This window comes from Gopherus flavomarginatus, chromosome 1 (assembly GCF_025201925.1).
Source record: "Gopherus flavomarginatus isolate rGopFla2 chromosome 1, rGopFla2.mat.asm, whole genome shotgun sequence".
Classification (NCBI taxonomy): Eukaryota; Metazoa; Chordata; order Testudines; family Testudinidae; genus Gopherus; species Gopherus flavomarginatus.
Genome location: NC_066617.1, coordinates 328037110 through 328059960, shown reverse-complemented (window position 1 = coordinate 328059960; position 22851 = coordinate 328037110). Strand labels below are relative to the sequence as shown.

General features: G+C 41.4%; 1 protein-coding gene across 3 annotated transcripts in view; it reads left to right on the top strand.

The window, feature by feature from the left end:
• Window positions 1-22851, top strand: part of WASF3 (WASP family member 3) — a 159353-nt gene that overhangs the window by 90684 nt on the left and 45818 nt on the right. The gene's annotated exons all lie outside the window — the stretch shown is intronic.

Genomic DNA, 22851 nt, shown 5'->3' with positions numbered 1-22851 from the left:
AAGTTTGCGGATTATACCAAGCTGGGAGGGGTTGCAAATCCTTTGGAGGATAAAATTAAAATTCAGATGATCTGGACAAACTGGAGAAATGGTCTGAAATAAATAGGATGAAATTCAATAAATACCAGTGCAAAGTACTCCACTTAGGAAGGAACAATCAATTGCACACATACAAAATGGGAAATGACTGCTTAGAAGGGAGTACTGCAAAAGGGGATCTGAGGGCTATAGTGGATCACAAGCTAAATATAAGTGAACATTGTAACACTGTTACCAAAAAAAAAAAGTGAACATCATCCTGGGATGTATTTGCAAGACAGAAGAAGTAATTCTTCCGCTCTACTCCACGCTGATAAGGCCTCAACTGGAGTATTGTGTCCAGTTCTGGGTGCCATATCTCAGGAAAGATGTGGACAAATGGGAGAAAGTCCAGACGACGACAAAAATGATTAAAGGTCTAGAAAACATGGCCTATAAGGAAAGATTGAAAACATTGGGTTATGGTTTGGAGAAGAGAAGACTGAGAGGGGACAAAACAGTTTTCAAGTACATAATAGGTTATTACAAGGAGGAGGGAGAAAAATTGTTTTGCTTAACCTCTGAGGATAGCACAAGAAGCAGTGGGCTTAAATTGCAGCAGGGATGGTTTAGATTGGACATGAAGAAAAACATCCTAAATGTAAGAAATTGCCTAGCGATGTTGTGGAATCTCTGTCACAGGAGGTTTTTAAGAACAGGCTAGACCAAGACCTGTCAGGAACGGTCTAGTTATTGTGTAGTCTGCCTTGAGTGCAGGGGACTGGAGTAAATGACCTCTTGAGGTCCGTTCCAGTCTTGTACTTCTATGATTCTATGATATTGTGTAGGAGGTCCAGGGTATTGAAAGGAGGTAAGGGATTGGGGAGGAATGGAGGGGTTGCGGAAGCGAATTAAGGTCTCCAGCCTCTTCTCCACTGCTTCATAGTGTATCATTCAGTCTGACCCCACCCAGTGTACACTGGTTGCCCAGTGTTGAAAAATGTGTATGTTCAAAATAAATTTAAGAGAGTGTCAAAATTCCATTTTTCATTCAAGAGTTTGGTTTCCAATAATCTTAGTAACTCTTTATTACCTTTACATACACTTTTGTCAGTTCTTAAAAAAGGAAATGTAAAAATAAAATAATATTGTTGTACAGGGTCTGTTCCACCAGTATCTCAGGAGGCTGCTGAACAGCAGTTACTAAAATTATATACAATGTAGTTATAGCCCTGTCGGTCCCAAGATATTAGAGACAAAGTGAGTGAGGTAATATCTTTTATTGGACCAACTTCTCTCTCTCTCTCACCAACAGATGTCAGTACAATAAAAAATAATACTTCACCCATCTTGTCTTGCTACTAAAATTAGACATTTTAAAATCAGCAGGTCCAGATAACTTGCATCACAGTTTTAGGAGCTCCTTGGATCGTTAATTTTGATTTTCAATGTCTTGGAACACTGGAGTTGTTTCAGAAAACTGGAAGAAAGCTAATGTTGTGCCAATATTTTAAAAAGGGTAAACGAGGAGTCCTAGTAATTGTAAGTCTGTCAGTCTAATATCGATCCCGGGCAAAATAATGGAGTGGCTGATACGGGACTTGATTAATAAAGAATTAAAGGAGAATAAAATCACTAATGCCAATCAACATAGGTTTATGGAAAATAAAATTTGTCAGACTAACTTGATTTTTTGTGTGAGATTACAAATTTGTTTGATAAAGTTAATAGTGCTGATGTAATATACTTACACTTCTGTTTGACGAGGTACTGCATGACATTTTCATTAAAAAATAGAACATAATAAAATTAATATCTCTAATCTGGTCACACAGGGTTCAGTTCTTGGCCCTACCCTATTTAACATTTTTATTAATGACCTGAAGAAAACATAAAATCATCACTGATAAAGTTTGCAGATGACAGAAAAATTAGGACAGTGGTAAATAATGATGAGCACAGTTTACTGATTTAGAGCACTCCGGATTGCTTGGTAAACTGGGTGCAAGCAAACAATGTGTGTTTTAATATAGCTAAATGTGTATATCTAGAATGTAGGCCATACTTGGGGTGGGAGATTGTATCCTGGGAAGCAGTGGCTCTGAAAAAGATTTGGGAGTGGTATGGAATAATCAGCTAAAAATGAGCTCCCAGCGTGATGCTGTGCCAGAAGGGCGAATGTAATCCTTAAATACATAAATGGGGTGTCTCGAGTAGGAGTAGAGAGATTATTTTAATTCTGTATTTATGCCTGATACAACTGCTGCTGGAATACTCTGCCCACAATTTGAGAAGGATGTTGAAAAATTGGACAGGGTTCAGAGAAAAGCCATAAGACTATTTAAAGAGGGGATGAGAAAACCTGCCTTTATATAGTGGTAGAGTCAAGGATTTCTGTTGATTTAGCTTAACAAAGAGAAGTTTAAGGGGTGACTTGATTTAGTGTGTAAATACTTATATGGGGGACAAATATTTGATAATGGTCTCTTCAAACTAGGAAAGAAAGGTATAACAGGGCCTAATGGCTGGAAGTTGAAGCTAAGAAAATTCAGATTGGAAATCAAGTGTAAAATTTCACCTGTTGTGGATGTGAAAAGGGTATTCAAAGATCAGAGGCTTAAAAAAACAAACAAACTGATACTCTAAGTGATAACACAATGAGTTGGAGGAGAATGAGGTAACAAAAAGACTACTTTAGTCAAAGAGACATTGTAGGGAAAAGAGAAGTGCAGCCAAAAAAATAAAAGGGGAGAGGGAGAGAGAAATAAGTTAATGTTAGCTGAGGGGCATTCACAAATGGACCAGGAAAAGTAGGACTGAGGGAAGATGTCTCTTAATAAATGAGGAGAGGGATGAAATTAGTGACTCAGAAATGGCAAGGAAACTGAATTCCTTTTTTAACAAACCTTTTCTTCAACAAGAAAATCAGTACAAAATACTTGCATTGTAATATTAGAAAAGAGATTTAAGAAAAACCTTGCTCTTTTGTTTTCAGTTTACTTATATAAACACTCCTAGTAAAGTTCTCTAACTGTGGTGTGAAATGTAGAAATACTGTAAATTTAAAAATCCATTAATATTGCAATAGACCAAAACAGAACAAGAAATAAAATGTATATAAATACACCCCATCATTGTCTGAAAACAAGTACGCTATCAGAGTATTCAGGAAATCAAGGCAAACACTGTAGTCATCCCAGTCATATTATTAATTTCCCATCTGTTTACTTAATTGTGCCTGGAAAGAAATAGATTATTTTACTAATTGCATTTGCTTTACTTTATTTTTGATTAATGTTGCCAGTTGATCAGAATCAGATGTTCGTATTTGTTAACTTATAACACTTGCATGGGCACAAAAGGGAGATATTCTCACCACAATCTGTTTATAAAACCACTAATAACATTTAGGCTTGTCTCCCTAGGAATTCCTGGGAACACAACCTTGCTCCTCTACAACGTTTTTTGTCAAGATTGCCCGAACCACTGTATCATCTAATCTCTATTTGAAGAGAAGACAAAAGTAGTAAACTTCCCCTTAATTATCCTGATTCAGAGGGGTACCAAAGGACATAATAAACCTTCAGTAATTCCATTGAAGTCAAAGGGACTCTTTATGTACTTTTAATTAGGCTTGTGCTTAGGTGATTTGTGGACGCATGGAGGTTGGTTGAGAACATCTGAGGTGAAAATCATTCAGGCCTACACACACTGCAGCTTGAGCCTGTTTTTCCCCCATGCCATTTACTGTTTTGATCTCCTTTATGATATCACTGGACCATCAGATCTGACCTGAAGAAGTGAACAAAAAAATTAAGCTTGTGAAGCTGCAGAAAAGAAAAATTCCTCTCAATAGAAGAGCAAAAAAAAAAAACTTTTAACAAAGAAACAAAATTGCTTTAGGGACATCTGAACCAGTTTCGCAGCTGTCTAGTATGCAGACAGATGTAGCATGAGAAGATCAAAAATGAAAACCTGATACTAAGAGGAACAAACTATTTGATCAAACCGTGACCATCTTGCACTCCTTTCCCGGCTAGAAGGTTGTAGAGTTAGTAAGAAACGAAGACTTCCAGAAATAATTTGATAAAGAGCAGGTAAGGTACTACTTGGAAAATTTCATAGAATTATAGGACTGGAAGGGACCTCGAGAGGTCTTCTAGTTCAGTTCACTCAAGGCAGGATAAGTATTATCTAGACCATCCCCATGTCTAACCTGCTCTTAAAAATCTCCAATGACAGAGATTCCACAACCTCTCTAGGCAATTTATTCCAGTGCTTAACCATCGTGACAGTAAGTTTTTCCTAATGGGCAACCTAAACTGCCCTTGCTGCAATTAAGTCCTGTCGCTTGTCCTATCCTCAGAGATCTCCCTCCTCCTTGTAAAAACCTGTTATGTACCTGAAACCTTTTATCATGTCCCCTCTGCCTTCTCTGCTCTATATGAAACCAACTCAGTTTTTTAAATCATCCCTCATAAATCATGTTTTCTAGACCTTTACTTATTTTTGTTGCTCTTCTCTGGATTTTCTCCAGTTCGCCCACATCTTTTCTGAAATGTGGCGCCCAGAACTGAACACAATACTCCAGTGGAGGCCTTATCAGCATGGAATAGAGCTGAAGAATTACTTCTTTTGTCTTGCTTACAACAGTCCTGCAAATACATTCCAGAATGATGTTTGCTTTTTTGGCAACAGTTTACACATATGCTTTGGAAGATGTGACTTCTCTAGGCTATTATGAACACATTTACTATACCACTGAAAATCCGTGGCTCACTGGAGACATCTCAGAACAGCAGCACAGAGACAGCTAGTCTGCTTGCAAAGGGATAGGCGGAGGATCAGAGAAAAGGTGACTGCTTTCTTCCAGACTGCTGTGGCTGGAGAATCTTACTTTCAGCCGATGGGGCAGAGAAGAAGGCTGTTCCTTGAAAAGGTACTGGGGAGAGGATTGGTGGTAGGAAATATGAGGTGGGGGACCAGGAAGAACTTGAGGGGGAAGATGAGAACCAGACTGGGGTGGGGGGAACTCCAGCAGAGAATCAGGCAGACAGAGAGCATGGGGGGGGAGGAGGGATAAGGAGACCTCTAAAGGGCACCTGCAAAGAATGTGGGGCTGGAGGATTTGCTAAGTTTGGAAGGAAGAAGGAAGGGAATTGATAGGAAAGGGCAGAAAGATATGCAGAGTTGATGGGGCCTTGATAATTTGTATTCCTACGTCCTCACTTCTTTCCCCTCCTCCAATTTTGGAGTCAAATTACTCCAGTGCAAGGAGACGTAGAGAAAATTAACCTGAGTAGGAAATACTAACAATTGAATGCAGTTCAGGAAAAAGAAATGAGAATTATTAGGGGACTTGATTTGAGGAAGCTTTGGCAAAGTGATGACAGAGTGGGTATAGGAAAGACATAACTGTCCAGAGGCACCAACTGCCTAATATGCTGGGGGGGTACTCGACCCCCACTGTGCCCCAGGGCTTAACCCCACTCCATCCCTTCCCCCAATCCCCTGCCACACCTCTTCCCACCCCTGCTCAGCCCCATTTTGCCCCCTCCCCTGAGCGCCCTGCATGCCGCTAAACAGCTGATACGCGGTGAGTAGGAGGCGCTGGGAGGGAGAGGGAAGATCTGATCAGTGGGGCTGGGGGGAAGGAAGGCACTGATTCACAAGGCTGTAAGTGGGTGCTCAGCACCTACCGTTTATTTTTTTCCGTGGGTGCTCCGGGACTGGAGCAGCCACGGAGTCTGTGCCTATGTAACTGTCTCCAATTATCTAAAAGATGTGGATACCAAAGACGAAGAGCCATCACTAGAGGAAGTACTGTAGTCCAGTGGGTAGGTTAGGGAACTAGAAGTAAGGAGACCTACATTATTTTCCTGGCTCTGCTATTGACCTACTATGTGACCATTAGGTGGTCACCTAAACTATATGTCCTTTTGTTTTCTTTTTCCATAAAGTGAGGATTTTGACACTTATTCCCCTTTGTAAGATGCTTTGCCATCTAGGAATGAAGAGCTCTGTATAACACCTAATTAATAGTGATAAAACTTACAAAGGGAAAATACAGGGTGAAGATGAGACCTCTTGTTCAGCTGTGTAATTGTTTCCCAGATGAACTTGAAGTCTTATTTCTGGATTTTTAAAAATGGATCTGTCATAAACAGATAGTTAAGGGTTAATGCCTCTTTTACCTGTAAAGGATTAAGAAGCTCGCTAAACCTGGCTGACACCTGACCAGAGGACCAATAAGGGGACAAGATGCTTTCAAAACTTGGTGGAGGGAAGTCTTTGTTTGTGCTCTTTGTTTTGGGACTTGGGACTAAGAGGCACCAGACGTCAATCCAGGCTCTCCAAATCTTTCTGAATCAGTCTCCCATGTTTCAAAATTGTAAGTAACAGCCAGGCAAGGCAGAGTAGTTTTATTTTTGTTTTCTCAACTTGTAAATGTCCCTTTTTGCTGAGAGGATTTTACGTCTGCTTGCTGTAACTTTGAACCTAAGGCTAGAGGGGGTTCCTCTGGGCTATATGAATCTGATTACCCTGTAAAGTATTTTTCCATTATGATTTTACAGAGATGATTTTTTTTACTTTTCTTTCTTTAATTAAAAGCTTTCTTTTTAAGAACCTGATTGATTTTTCCTTGCTTTAAGATCCAAGGGGATTGGATCTGCACTCACCATGGATTGGTGGGGGGAAAGGAGGGGGTGATGGTTAATTTCTCCTTGTTTTAAGATCCAAGGGGTTTGGATCTGTGTTCACCAGGGAATTGGTGAAGCCTCTCGAGGCTGCCCAGGGAGGGGAAGGTTTTTGGGCGGGGGGGACAAGAAGTGATCCAGACACTGAAATTTCTGGATGGTGGCAGAGTTACCAGATCTAAGCTAATAATTAAGCTTTGAAGTGTCCATGCAGGTCCCCACATTTGTACCCTAAAGTTCAGAGTGAGGAAGGAACCTTGACAGGATCTTACAAAAACACTTCAACTGTTTACCACGTATGTTGGTATAACTTGTGTCCCTCAAGGGTCTGAAAAAAACACCCCCCCGAATGACATAGAATCATAGACTTTAAGGTCAGAAGGGACCCTTATGATCATCTAGTCTGACCTCCTGCACAATGCAGGCCACAGAATCTCACCCCCCCACTCCGGTATCAAACCTGTGTCTGATCCACTGAAGTCCTCAAATCATGATTTGAAGACTTCAACGTGCAGAGAACCTTCCAGCAAGTGACCTGTGCCCCACGCTGCAGAAGAAGGCGAAAACCCTCCAGGGCTTCTGCCAATCTGCCCTGGAGGAAAATTTCTTCCCGACCCCAAATATGGTGATCAGCTGAACCCTGAGCATGTGGGCAAGACTCACCAGCCAGACACCCAGGAAAGAATTCTCTGTAGTAACTCAGATCCCACTCCATCTGACATCCCATCACAAGCCATTGGGCATATTTGCTGCTAGTAGTCAAAGACGAATTAATTGCCAAAATTAGGCTATCCCATTATACCATCCCCTCTACAAAATTATCAAGCTTAGTCTTGAAGCCAGATATGTCTTTTGCCCCCACTACTCCCCTTGGAAGGCTGTTCCAGAACTTCACTCTTCTGATGGTTAGAAACCTTCATATTTTAATGTAACATATTAATGTGACATTTGTACCACACTATAGGCCTGATCCAGAGCTCACTGAAGGTAATGGAAGAGACTCCCATCAACTTTGATAAGTCATGGATCAGGCCCTATGGAATGATGATGTTCTGTTGATATTCATGACCATTTTGTATCTTCCACCTTACATGGTAGAAGGCATATGTGTAACAAACAAAAATGTTGCCCTGTATTCAAACAAGAATGCTTCGGAAGAGGCAGTTTCCTAGCTTGCTTAAGAAGGATCAGCAGACATAGCTCTGCTCTCAACCAGCTGCTCCCATGGCAGGCTTTTTTCGCTTTTCTCCTTGATAGTTCAAGTTTGCTTGTTCCCCTTTATGTGGTTGGTTTGAAGAAAAATCTCCGGTTTGATTAAAAATTCTCTGATTAACTGGCTGTGGAGTTTCTGCCAATATCCAGTCAGTTCTGTCTAACTTCAGGCACTGAACCAGAAGCAAAATGATTTCCTCCTGTCTGCAAGCTGCAAGGCATGGCAAAGCACGGGACTTGATCTGGATGGCAGAGACATGATTAGAGAGAGTTCGGAGTCAAAAACCGACATGGTTCATCCCAGACCAGAATAAACTCCCTCAGGAGAGGGGAGCCTTCACTGGCCTAGAGAATGATAAGTGGGATGATATGATCCCATTGATCTTTCTGCACTTAGCAAACTGTTTTCAAGCAGTATTGCATGACACCAGTAAAATGTCGGGGCTGTGTGGACATAAGCACCTGAGTGGACAGCGCTGTGTTGGTGGGAGAGCTTCTCCTGCTGGCATAGCTACTGCTGCTTGTTGGAGGTGGTTTAATTGTATAGCTGGGAGAGCTCTCTCATATCAGCATAGAGATGTCATATCAGCTACAAGAGAGATCTTACAGCAGTGCAGCTGCATCGGTGCAGCTCTCTATTTAGACATATCCTAAATAAAGTGTGATAGGAAACAATCCTTCATTTGCAGGCAGATGAATTAGATGATTGAATAGGCTTTTTTCCCAACTCTAACTCTATGAATGTATGAAAAAAAAATTTCACCTTTTCATGAGCACAAAATCTGTCTAGATTCCTGAAACTCCCAGTTGCATTTATTTGTTTTTAAAGTAAAATGTATTGTCATTCTTAGAGAGAGTGGGAGGGACAAGGATGTTGGTTTTAGTAACAGCTGTTGGTTTGGGTTCTTGCCAGTTGTCGAAAGATCTTCAAACTGTTTAGAATTAGAAGCTTCAACTCGTCTCTTAGAATAGCCACGCTCTGGTGTTATTCAGAAGGATTGTGCATTGTGTTTTGAGTCTTTCATGCCTGTTACTTTCCATCTGCTTTCTGGACGAATGTTAAGTCTGTCTTGCTATGGCAGCGTGGCAGTCTTTTTACATGCAGTAATCATTCCTTGTAGTTTGCAATTATCCTCTTTACTGTAGGGACATGTTCTTGAACTGAGTTGAAACAACGCAGTGCTGAAACAGCTGGAAAAGCATTGGGGAAAAAAATACCAGTTACCTCTTATTGTTCTTCTATTTCTACAGAAATAACTGGTGAATAACTGTTATAATTTAGAACAAATTGTGCAGGTGGGGTTACTACATTTTTTAAAGATACATTATTAAAAGGACACTCTAGCACGAGTGGGCAAACTTTTTGGCCCTAGGGCCGCATCTAGGTATGGAAATTGTATGGCGGGCCATGAATGCTCATGAAATTGGGATGTGGGAGGGGGTGAGGGCTCCAGCTGTGAGTGCGGGCTCTGGGTGGGGTTGGGAGTGCAGGAGGATGCTCTGGGCTGGGACCGAGGGGTTCAGAGGGCAGGAGGGGGATCAGGCTTGGGGCAGAGGGTTGGGGCATGGGAGGAGGTCAGGGTTGCAGGCTCCAGGCTGTGCTTACCTCAAGCAGCTCCCGGAAGCAGCAGCATGTCCCTCCTCCAGCTCCTACACGGAGGCGCAGTCAGGCAGCTCTATGTGCTGTCCTGTCCACAGGCGCTGCCCCTGTAGCTCCCATTGGCTGCGGTTCCTGGCCAATGGGAGATGCGGGGACGGCACTTGGGGTGGGGGGCAGCGTGCGGAGCCCCCTGGCTGCGCCTATGCATGGGAGCTGGAGTGAAGACATGACGGCTTTTCGGGAGCTAAAATTATCCATGTTTCTGAGAGTACCCTTTAAATGGTATTCCCATAAAATATATTTTAACTGTTTTTAATGTTTTCTGCTCTCCTGCTGATGTCGTCACTATAGGGCACCAATATAAAATATGCTCAGAACCAAGCTTTGAACTCTAAGGGTTCAATCCTGAAAGGTGCTAAGCATTTTGGCCCTAATCTAGCAGAGCACATAAGCACAGTCTAAACATTAAGCATGTGAGTAATCCCATTGAAGTGAACAGGTCTAATCTTGTGTTTAAAGTTATGATGTGATTTCCTAGATCATGGCCAATATGATGAGAACCTTGAAGAATCCCTCCTTTCTTTCTCTCCCTTTATCATGTCTCTTTGTCCTGCATCATCTTCAGTTGTCTCCAAATTCTAGAGCAGGGGTACGCAACCTATGGCACACGTGCAGACTGATATAGTTTAGTTATATATTATAGATTTATAGAAAGAGACTTTCTAAAAATGTTAAAATATATTACTGGCATGCGAAACCTTAAATTAGAGTGAATAAATGAAGACTCGGCACACCGCTGCTGAAAGGTTGCCGATCCCTGTTCTAGAGTATGTAGAATGAATGATATGTAAGTCAGTGGCTGGTATAACTGATGGTCATACTTTGGTAAACTGGTCAGTTACCTGAAAAAATTACAATTCGCTGCATTACTTCCTTTGCCCTATGTTTCTGCTTGTTTCTGAAAAATGTCAATATATTAAAAAAGTATTCTCCTCCCTTCTCGGTCACAAAATGTTTGCTAAAAATACTGTAATTAACAATGAAGTAGTTTGCTTTGTGTTATACCAGAATGCAGTATGCTTCATTCTGCACAACTTCACTTGTACTGGCAGAACAACTCTCTGGGGCCACAGAGAGTAAGTTGTAACAGCAGAAAGGGCAATGTAGAGGAAAAATGAAGATAGAACATGGAAGTTCATAGATTTTTAAGGCCAGAAGGGACCATTTCTGGTCACCTTCTCTGACCTCCTGCAAAATAACTTCTTTTTAATAACTGTGTAAGAAGTTCTTTTTACAAAGTTCCTCTATAGGTTTTCAGTTCTCTTGAAAATACAGTATTTCATCTTCTCTAATGTATCCTAACACAGTAGTCACTGTGGAATAACCACCAGTATATTAGTCTGATTACATGGACTAATTCAATAAAATAGTAAAAAATACCAGCAAGCTTTAGTTTTCGTGCAAGTCTTGCAGCATCTGGTCATACAATAGGATAGAGCTATAGAAAAATGATCTCTTTTCTTTGAGCCTTAGTCTCCTCTCAGTGGTTCCATTTGAGAGTGAGAATGGTTGTGTGTTATACTAAAAGCATATTTATAAAAGGACTTTACATTTTCTAGAAAATGCTATTAGTCAAAAGATCACTTGAAGCACTCTTTCTGTTTTGTGAAAACCATCTGCACATTGTGTATTTGTTACTGTATACAATTCTTTCTGTGGTGGCCAAGCTTTCAAGTATCTGAATGATCCTATTAAATGCATGGCCCTTTCTGACCATCCACTCTTCTCCACCCAGTTCCTTTCCTTCCAGTCTCTATTCCTCTCCTCTGAATTTTGCTTCTATTCTTTCTAATTTTAATAATTTTTCTTTAACTGGTTGGATTTTTATAAGCAAATTGCTTTATATTTTAATCACTCATGTTGTAAATAATTAAATGTTTAAAGTATAGCTAAGGTTAGGTATCAAATGGTTAATATATCATGAGAAGTTTATGTATATTTTATGTTTGTTTTTGCTTATATATGTTTTAGACAAATAATAAAAGGTTAATATAAAAAGAATCTGCACCTGGCAATGCTTTTTCTCAGTCTGAATTATGCTCTAGTAATGCAGAGACATATTTCATCTCCTACTCCTACTTGCTGTTAATATCTGTTGTAAGAGAGTTTACCTGCAGTGCTGCCATGAACCCATAAGATTTTTCTAACTTGTTTACTTGGCTTGGAAAGTGTGTGTGAAATGCAGAGTAGTGATGATAAAATGATAGAAGGGTTATATATTCACAAAGAAATACATGTTACATTTTGTTAAAACATGTATGGTAGTGAATAAAATGGGATGAAGAATAGATATATTTTTTACTAGCTGTATGCGAAAGTTTGTACCACTGGAAAGTTCTAGGATAATAAGTAAATTAAGAGACACTTAATTGAAAAGATCCTTATGTTAATGAATTGATACCAAATCAAGCAGAAAATTGTTCTTTTCAATAAAGTGCTGTCTTAATTTTTAATCAGAGCTGAATGAAGTATGGTATTAGAATTTATGCTTATGTATTGACTTTAATTAAGAAAAGCCTGTAGACTACTTTAAAAATCTGGTCTGTGTGCCTCCATATTGTAGGTGTCATATTTGATTGAATCGAATAGATGAAGTATAATTTTCTGAGGAAATTATATGTTCAAGTGAGTACTTTTTTCTGATCCTCCTCTGCTTAAGAAATGTATCTTCAATGCTCATCTTAAATGAGCCCTGTTGCATAAATAAAACAAAGAATTACTAGTATATTCTTTTAACATAGTGTATATTTTTAATGGTTATTGTTGAGCATACATATTGGAATTTAACTTTCAATTGAAACGTATTAAATAAATGTTAAATAAGCTCAAAGAATATACACCCAAAAGCACAACTTGCAACTGGAACTAGTGTGTTTTCTTTATTGAGCTGCAGAACGTTTAAGAAAGCCCATCTGAAAGAAGAAAAGCTGTGCACAATTAAACATAAATTCCACTATATTTACCTAGTTAAAAAAATACTCTCACTTATCAAGTAGAGGACATTACTGCTAAATTGCAAATCACAATGACTAATTCTAAGAAAATATATTTTTGTGACATGTTCATTAATCATGCACTAGAATTTCAGAAACTTTGCTTGTATATGGAATACTAGCCTGTATGATGATGTTGCCTATGAGTAGGTTATAGGTAACTATATGATGTGTTTTATGTATTGAAGTAATTTTAAGATTTGGGATCTGCAGTTATACTAATGATGGCCTATTAATTTACTTCCTACTAGCTTCAGTTTTATCCCTTTCTCACACAGTTAAATAATTCCTTATAAGTAGTTTCATGTTCTACACCAGGGGTTGGTAACCTACGGCACGTGAGCCAATTTTTGATGGCACGCGGGGTGGGCAGAGCCACTCGGCACGGGGGCAGGCTGGGGTTCCTGCTGCTGGCCCTTTGCCATCCAGGGTCCCGCCACCGGTTTCACTTAGCGCCCGCTGCTGGCCTGGGTGAAGGAACCCCAGGCTGGCAGTGGGCCGAGATCCCAGCTGGCAGAAGCTGCCGGCTGAAACCCCAGAGTGGGGCGGGCAGAGTCGCTCAGCCTGCTGTCATTCTGGGTTTCCGGCTGCTGGCCCCTTGCCAGCCGGGGTCCCCACTGCAGCCCCACTCACTTTGCTTCCAGTTGGAGTTCCTGCGCAGGCCCCCTGCCAGGCAGGGTCCAGGCTTCCAGCCCTGCACAGCCCTAACAGCCGCCAGCTCCACTCACCTCAGCTGCTGATTCTGGGTTCCAGCCGCTAACCTACTGTCAGCTGGTTATCAACTGATCACTCCGAAGCCTGTGTGCAGCTTAAAGTATCCAAATACGCGCCACCAGACACTGGAAAACTCAGCAAGGAAAAGCAAGGGCAAGGATCACACTAAACTAATAAGATCTGCATTTTAATTTAATTTTAAATAAAGCTTCTGAAACATTTTCAAAACCTTGTTTACTTTACATATAACAATAGTTTAGTTATATATTATAGACTTAGAGAGAGACCTTCTAAAAAAAGTTAAAATGTATTACCGGCACGTGAAGCCTTAAATTAGAGTGCATACATGAAGACACGGCACATCACTACTGAAAGGTTGCCGACCTCTGTTCTACGCAAATAGCATGCTGTACCCTGCATTAAGTGTGCATATGCTTTAGCATTTCTAAACGTCCAGAAGTATTTTGTTAGGCCAACATCATAAAACTGAATAATCTTACATGTTAAATAGTGCTTTAAAAACTAATAATCCAGTCCTCGAGGAGTACAAAAACATCAAACAGGAATAAAAAATCATCATGTGGCTCTTGTATTAAATAAAAAATGAGTTTCCTGTATCCATTCTGAAACATCAGATTTAAAACAAAATATCACCAGACTGAAACAGCTTTAAGACATGAAATATTTAAAAAAGCTTCCTGTCTGTGGAGGACTAAGATATTAAAATTCAAGTCTCTGTTTTTAAATAATTTTTATTAAGATCCTGTTTTGAAAACCTCTTGAAATTAAATAATTTGTGTGTTTAATATTCAGTTATCTTTTAACTCTTTTTGCAAAATACTCAGTGGAGTGCTCTAAAATGTTTTTTTTTCTTCCCAGCTTGCTACAAGTGAATTCTAAAGATTTATTTCAAAAACAGTGGTTGTATTGTTTTGTCTTAGAAGCAGAAAGATTTCATTTCTGTTTTACCAATACTCCTGGGGGAATTCTATGCCTTAAAAATTCTGCATATTTTATCTGTCAAAATAACACAATATAATCACACCAGATGCAAATACTTTGGTAATTTATTTCAAAATACTTGTCAGTGAGTATGTCTGTAACAATAGAGATGATTAAAAAAAAAGATTCAGGAAATGTCACTTGGCTGGGACTCCCACTGTATGCACCGAGACAGGTTCCCTTACCAGCTCCAGTTCCATATGTCTCTGCTGTTGACTCCAGGGAGGCTCAGATGTGTTCTTGGACCTCATGAACTGTTTGCCCTGGAATTGATGAGGTCTCTGCCTGCTAAGAGGGCCTCCCTCCTATGTCGGATCTGCTGCCTTCTGGTCATGTTCCTATAATACACCCTATTTTGTCTGCACCTCCACTTGTACAGGACTCCAGTTTCTCTGAGTCAGTGGACTCTGATGATACGCATGGTCTGCTGCTTCTGTTCTGAAGGCATGACTACCCAAAGCTTCTGACAGTGCTGTGGCAATACCTTCCATTGTCTCAGCTCAGGAGCCACTGGTATCTGACTCCATGGGCGCTGACACTGCAGTATCAGGATCAACCAGGTTGGCCATATTGGAGCTTGTGGTGCCAGTATCTGCCTTTGGAACTGTCCCAATCCATCCAGGAGGAGTCCCCAATTTCACTGACCTATCCTTTGTTGAGTAGACATTTGGAATTGGGGCCAGACCATGCACCAGTTAGCCCAGCTGCATCAGTATCTCTAGGTCCAGAGAGGCTTCCCTCATCGTCCGCGGATGCGGCTGTGCCATTGACAGCTTCCTCTCCTCCTGATGACTATCATCAGTTTCAGGAGCTGCTAAGAACATTAGTTAATGCTATTCAGATCCCATTGGAAGGGATGCAGGACAGTCAGCACCAACTGTTGGACATTTTGCATGTGTTGGTGCCATCCAGAGTGGCTCTACTGATCAACAATGTCATTCTCCAATCAGCATGTACTGTGTGACATACCCAGACCACATGTACCCACACCCAAAAGGGCTGGAAAAGAGATTCTATATCCCCTCCAATGGGTCTGAGTTTCTGTTTTCCCATCCTATGCCTAATTGCCTGGCGATTCAGGCTGTCACAGAGCAGGCCAAACAACAGCATCTCTACTCCACTCCCTTTGACAAGGAGGGCAAGAGTGTGGACCTTAAGGGTAGGAAGGTCTATTCCTCAGCCAGCCTCCTGTTTCATATTTCGAACTGCCTTCTGCTGATGGCCAAATATGACTTTTTGAACTATGTCCAGATGGTGAACTTTGTGAACAAGTTACCACATCAGGATCGTGCCTGCTTCCAAGATATTTTGGAGCAGGGAAAGTTGATCACTAGAACCATACTTCAGGCTGTGGTTGATTCCACAGACAAGTCGTCGTGTACAGTGGCAACTCGAATCATCATGAGGAAGGAATCCTGGTTACACTCCTCAGGCTTCCCTAGGGAGTTACAGACCACGACTGAGGACCTCCCTTTTGATGAATCACAGCTCTTCTATCAGAAGATGGAAGATTCTTTACACTCACTGAAAGACTCTAGAGCTGCCCTGCGATCACTGGGCATTTATATGCCAGTGCCTAAATGAAAATTTTATCACTCACTGTCTATACAATACTATAGAGCTCCCCAGTTCTACGATCAGCGAGCCATTGAGCCTCCATAGAAGTACAGAAAGGTACAAAGATCCCATCTGCCTGGTCCTCTGGGGCAGTCATCTGCGCAGCACACTCAGTCTTCACATAAGTGATATTTGAGTGCATCTAGAGACCTACCAACCACTTTGCACCCCAATGCTCTTTCCAGCCATTCCTTTCAGGGACCATCTCAAACTCTTTCTGCCAGCATGGAGCACGATAACAGTGGACAAGTGGTCCCTGGATATCATTTGACATAGCTATAGATTGAGTTTGACACTACCTCCTCCACATCTCCCACCCCAGTCTTCTTCCAGGGACCACTTTCATGACAGTGTCCTTGTCCTAGAGGTGCACTCCCTACTGCAGAGAGGAGCAGTAGAGCCAGTCCACGCAACCTTTCAGGCCATAGGGTTCTATTCTGTTTCCTGGTGCCCAAGAAGAAGGGGGTATGGAGATTGTGATGAGTTGGATCACAGAAACCCCCTTGGGAACTGCCAACTGATATGCCAAGACTACTTCTGCCCCTGCTTTCCTGCCCCATCAGCTTAGGACTTCACTGCCCTGCCTGGTTTGAGCCAGACTCACTAGCCTGCTGCAAACCCAGACCCATAGGAGAATCTGGTCTGAATCACATCCCCTAACCACTGTAGGCTTACTTGAAAGCAGCTAACAAAGGTGTTCTTGTCTTTAACACTCAGATACCCAACTCCCAGTGGAGTCTAAACCCAAATAAATACATTTTACCTTGTATAAAGCTTATACAGGGTAAACTCATGAGTTGTTCACCCTCTAACACTGATAGAGAGGTATGCACAGCTGTTTGCCCCACCCCAGATATTCATACATACTCTGGGTTAATTAATGAGTAAAAAGTGATTTTATTAAATATAGAAAGTAGGATTTAAGTAGTTCCAAGTAGTGACAGACAGAACAAAGTAAGTTACCAAGCAAAATAAAATAAAATAAAACATGCAAATCTATGTCTAATCAAACTGAATACAGATAATATCCTCACCAGTTCCAGAATGCTTCCTTTTACAGACTAATCTCCTGTTAGTCTTTGGTCCAGCAATCACTCCCACCCTTTGCGGTCACTATCTTCTGTTTCAGTTTCTTCCAGGTATCTGTGGGGGTGGAGAGGCTCTCTGTTTAGCCAGCTATGGCTGCAGGAAGTCTATTCCCCTATGCACCAACCCATGGACACTGTTCTCACTGTTCCACCAGAAGTCATATCTTCCCTTCAGTGGGGGACAGGACCGCTCCAAGTTTTCTCCAGAACACTCGGGAAACCAGGATTTACATCAATGTCCTGGAACTTCAGGCAGTACGCAGGGCATGCCAGGCATTTTTAACGTCCATCCAGAATCACAGAAGTGGAAAGGACTTTGAGAGATCATCTATTCCAGTCCCCTGTACTCATGGTAGGACTAAGTATTACCTAGACCATCCCTGACAGGTGTTTGTCTAACCTGCTGTTAAAAATCTCCAATGATGGAGACTTCACAAACTCTTTTGGCAATTTATTCCAGTGCTTAACCGCCCTGGCAGTTAAAAAGTTTTGTCCAACCTAAACTTCTCTTGCTGCAATTTAAGCTCATTGCTTCTTGTCCTATCCTCAGAGGTTAAGAAAAACAATTTTTCTTCCTCCTCCTTGCAACAACCTTTTACATACTTGAAAACTGTTATCATGTCCCCTCTCAGTCTTCTCTTTTCCAGACTAAAGAAACACAGTTTTTTCACTCTTCCCTCATAGGTTGTTTTCTAGACCGTCAATCATTTTTGTTGCTCTTCTCTGGACTTTCTCCACTTTGTCCGCATCCTTCCTGAAATGTGGCACCAAGAACTGGACACAATACTACAGCTGATGCCTAATCAGCATAGAGTAGAGTGGAAGAATTACTTCCGTGTCTTGTTTACAATACTTCTGCTGATACATCCCAGAAGAGTGTTTGCTTTTTTTGCAACAGTGTTACACTGTTGACTCATATTTAGCTTGTGGTCCACAATGACCTGCAGATCACTTTCCGCAGTGCTCCTTCCTAGGCAGTCATTTCCCATTTTGTATGCGTGCAACTGATTGTTCCTTCCTAAGTGGAGTACTTGACTGAATTTCATATTGTTTATTTCAGACCATTTCTCCAGTTTGTCCAGATCATTTTGAATTATAATTCTATCCTCCAAAGCACTTGCAAGCCAGCTTGGTATGGTCCGCAAACTTTATAAATGTACTCTGTATGCCATTATCTAAATCATTGATGAAGATATTGAACAGAACCGGACCCAGAACTGATCCCTGTGGGACCCCCTCATTATGCCCTTTCAGCATGATTGTGATCCACTGATAACCACTCTTTGGGAATGGTTTTCCAACCAGTTATGCACCCACCTTATAGTAACTCCATCTAGGTTGCATTTCCCTAGTTTGATTATGTCAGACAGCACCACTGCAGTTTACTACATAAGCAGGGAGGCAAAAAGGTCCCCAGTGCTGGGTGTGAAAGCGATAGAGTTCTGGAATTGGTACATTGCACGCTGTATCCTATTTTTGGCAGCCTATTTCCTGGGGGCTTAGAATGTGATTACTGATGCTCTCAGTAGGAACTTTGTGATTGACCACAAATGGGAGTTGCATGACGTGGTAATCGTAGGTATTTTTGGTCATTGGGGGATCCCAATCAGGGATCTCTTCCCCTCCCATACCCTCACCAATTGCATCCAGTACTGTTCCAGGGGAGGTCTCGGCACCATTCTTAGCACAAGGCCTTGGTCATTGACTGGTTAGACTGAATTAATTACACTTCCCTCCCCTAGTGCTTCTGCTCCTTGTCCTTCACAAACTCTGACAGGAGAGGGCGATGGCCGTCCTGGCCTCGCCAGTTCTGGTTTCCTTCTCTTTTCTGCTTGTTTGAAGCATCCTCCATTCCTGCTTCTAATATTCCTGGAACTGCTCACACAACAGAACAGCAGGCTCAGGCACCCTGATCTGTGGACACTTCACTGAGAGCTTGGTTTTTGGATGGACACCTCTGCTAGCATAGGAACGTTCATTGGCAGTGCGAGATGTCCTTTCGAGTAGCAGGAAGGACTCCACGAGGTGATCCTACCAAACCAAATGGACATGTTTCACTTCCTGGGCCCAGCAGAAAGGTCTTGTCCCAAAGCCTGTGGGCATCCCAATGCTCTTTGATTATTTTCTGTCTCTGAAGGCCTTGAGACTCGCTCTCGGCTCCAACAAGGTGGGCGTAGCACCTATCAATGATTTTCATCCTCCTGATTGGGGGGGGGAGGGGAGGGATTTGGTTTTCACTCACCCTTTGTCCGGAAGGTCCTTGTGTGCAAATATCCTTCTGTTCAGCATTTTGCTCCTCAGTGGGATCTCAGCCTAGTCCTTTCAGTATTGAAGAACTTGCCCTTTGAACTCTGGCCTCCTTCTCCCTTTCTCTTCTTTCAAGGAAGGTCACTTTCCTGATCATTATTACCTCTGTAAGAAGGGTTGGTGAACTGGGTGTCATGATGGTAAACCCTCCTTTCACTACATTCCATAAGGACAAAGTCTCATTGCACTTGCTTCACAAATATCTACCAAAAGTTCGTTCCCCCTTCCACCTCAATCAACCCATAAATCTTCCCACCTTTTTTCCCAAACCTCAAAGGAAGAACTGTGGCTTCACTCCCTCTATGTATGTAGGGCCCTTGAAGGGGAACTACATGGAAAAGGGTGACTGCACAAAAATGAGGAGGTTAGTGAAACAGAAGTTAAAAGATACAACACCAAAAGTGAAATCCCTGCAAGCTGCATGGAAACTTTTGAAAGACACCATAGTAGAGGCTCAACTTAAATGTATACCCCAAATTAAAAAACATAGTAAGAGAACCAAAAAAGTGCCACCGTGGCTAAACAACAAAATAAAAGAAGCAGTGAGAGGCTATCACTGTGCCTGTGTGGGTCACAGCTGAGAATACCAAATTCAGAACAAACTGGTGAGAAATGGGGCAGACACACCTCAAAACGGGTGGTGGTTTTCCCATAAGATCTACCAAACCAGCAACAAAAGTAAGCTTCTGTTTTAGCACACTGGCTAATAAGTCAGAAAAAGCAGTTTCCTTAGGTCTTCCAATCCTGAATTCAACATGAGTGGTTCTGTAAAACTAATTTAATCAAATAAAAGGTTCTTCTGATCCCAAAGGACCAGCCACACACCCAGGTCAATATACAATTCAGATCTTACCCAATAATTACACTGTATCTAAAATCTAACGGTTTATTTATAAAAAAGAAAGAAAGGTGAGAGTTAAAATTGGCGAAAGGAATCCAATACATACAACAATTGCAAAGTTCTTGGATCAGGCTTGTATCAGTGATGCAATAAACTACTGGCTTGTTAAGTCTCTGGTTGCTTCCAAATCATGCAAAAAGGCATCCTTTAAAAAGGGGAAGTTAAATCCTAGTGAGGACAATAGAAAGGAGTATAAACTCTGGGAAATGAAGTGTAAAAATATAATTATGAAGGCCAAAAAAATCTAAAGAACAGCTAGCTAAAGAGTCAAAAAATAATAATAGCATCAGTATCAGGCAAACTGGTTGAAACTTTAGTAAAGAACAAAATTGTCAGATACAGATGAACATAATTTGTTGGAGAAGAGTCAACATGTTTTTTGTAAAGGGAAATCATGCCTTACTAGTCTACTGGTTGAGGGGGTCAACAAGCATGTGGCAAGGGGGATCCAGTAGATATCGTGTACTTAAATTTTCAGAAAATTTTTGACAAGGTCCCTCACCAAAGGCTCTTAAGCAAAGTAAGCTGTCATGGGATAAGAAGGAAGGTGCTCTCATAGATTGGTAACTGGTTAAAAGATTGGAAACAAAGGGTAGAAATAAATGGTCAGTTTTCAGAATGGAGAGAGATAGATAGTAGTGTCCCCCAGGGGGTCTGTATTGGGACCAGTACTATTCAACGTATTCAAAAATGATCTGGAAAAAGGAGTGAACAGTGAGATGGCAAAATTTGCAGATGATACAAAACTATTCAAGATACGCAGACATACTGTGAAGTGCTACAAAAGGATCTCTCAAAACTGGGTGACTGGGCAACAAAATGGCAGATGAAATTCAGTGTTGATAAATGCAAAGGAATGCACATTGGAAAACATAATCCCAAATATACATATGAAGTGATGAGGTCTAAATTAGCTGATACCACTCAAGAAAGAAATCTTACAGTCATTGTGGCTAGTTTTCTGAAAACACCCAGTCAATGTGCAGTGGCAGTCAAAAAACCGAACAGAATGTTAGGAATCATTAAGAAAGGGATAGCTAATAAGACAGAAAATGTCTCATTGCCTCTATATAAATCCATGGTACGCCCACGTCTTGAATACTGTGCGCAAATGTGGTTGCCCCATTTCAAAAAAGATGTATTGGAATTGAAAAAGTTTCAGAAAAGGGCAACAATAGTGATTAGGGGGTATGGAATAGCTTCCATATGAGGGGAATGGGCAATGGGATGGATCACTTGAGGATTGTCTGCTCTCTCTGGGGCACCTGGCATTGGCCACTGTCAGAAGACAGGCTACTAGGCTAGATGGACCTTTGGTCTGACCCAGTATGGCTGCTTTTTTGTTCTTATGACCTTTTACCTACTAAAGATGAGGCCATTCCAGAAGTCTCCTAGGCTATTTGTTGCCATAGCAGACAGATTCAGGGGCAGGCCATTTCCACCCAGAGAATCTTGAAGTGGGTCTCAGAGTGCATTACACTCTATCAGTTGTTGAGGCAGTCCCCACCAAGTGGGATTCAGGCCCATTGCGCAAGAGCGCAAGCATCAATTATGGCTGCACTCCACAGTATGTCCCTTATGGATGTATGTAAGGTGGCCACGTGGAGTTTGGTACACAACTTTTCTTTTCACTATCCCCTGGTGCAAGACTCTGACAGATGCCTCATTTGATGTAGCGGTCTCTCTTCTATGGTGCAGTCATCTTCCTTTCATCCTTCTCTTATCTAGGTACTGCTTGTTAATCACCTTCAGTGGAATACAATAGGGACCATCACTCGAAGAAGAAGGGAAGGTTACTTACATGTAACTGGAGGCTCTTTGTGATGTGTAGTCTCTATCTGTATTCTGGTCCCGCCATCCTTTCCCTCTGCTGCAGATTTGTTAGATTTATGATAGAGAAAGAGCTGAATGTGCAGTCAGTCCGCCCTACCCTTTATCGTCTTGAGAAACCATGGGGCAGTACAAAGGCATATGCGTGGACCGATGGACATTCCTACTTTGAAAAGTTCCAAGCACACAGCACATGTGCATAACCCTCAGTGGAATACAGATAGGGACCACGCATCTCAAAGAACCTCCAGTTACATGGAAGTAATCTCCCCTTCTGTACAAATTCTGCATTGCGCAGTAGTGTAGAATTCTCTCAGGAGTAAATTAAAGGTGAAAGATTATTACTTTATTACTGCTCCAGTGCAGCAAAAAGGAAGACTTCAATATTTGCCTCTAAATAAACTCTTGCCACTTAGTTTTCCTAAGGTAGATACCAGATTTCTGTACAAAAATGTGTCCTCCTAGAATATATCTGTGATCCTACAAAGCTAAACATTTATTCTTGAATAGTGCATGGCTGTTGTCATCAGACATTTTAAAAAAAGAAAATACCTGAGCTTTCAATCTCTGCAGGAAAATCATTGGTTCACGTGCTGATTGTTACCTTGCTTGACTACTGCAACTTCCTCCTCTCTCTAATCTTCTTTGCTTCGTTCCCTTGGTTCGTTCCAAAATGCCCATCTCAAAATCATCTTTCTTGCCTTTCAGTTGCTAATTTACAAAGATTTATTAACTGATATATTAAAAAAACTAACTTGTTACCTTTACCTCCACCTTCGAGTCACTTCACTGTATCTCCATTGAATGTTGC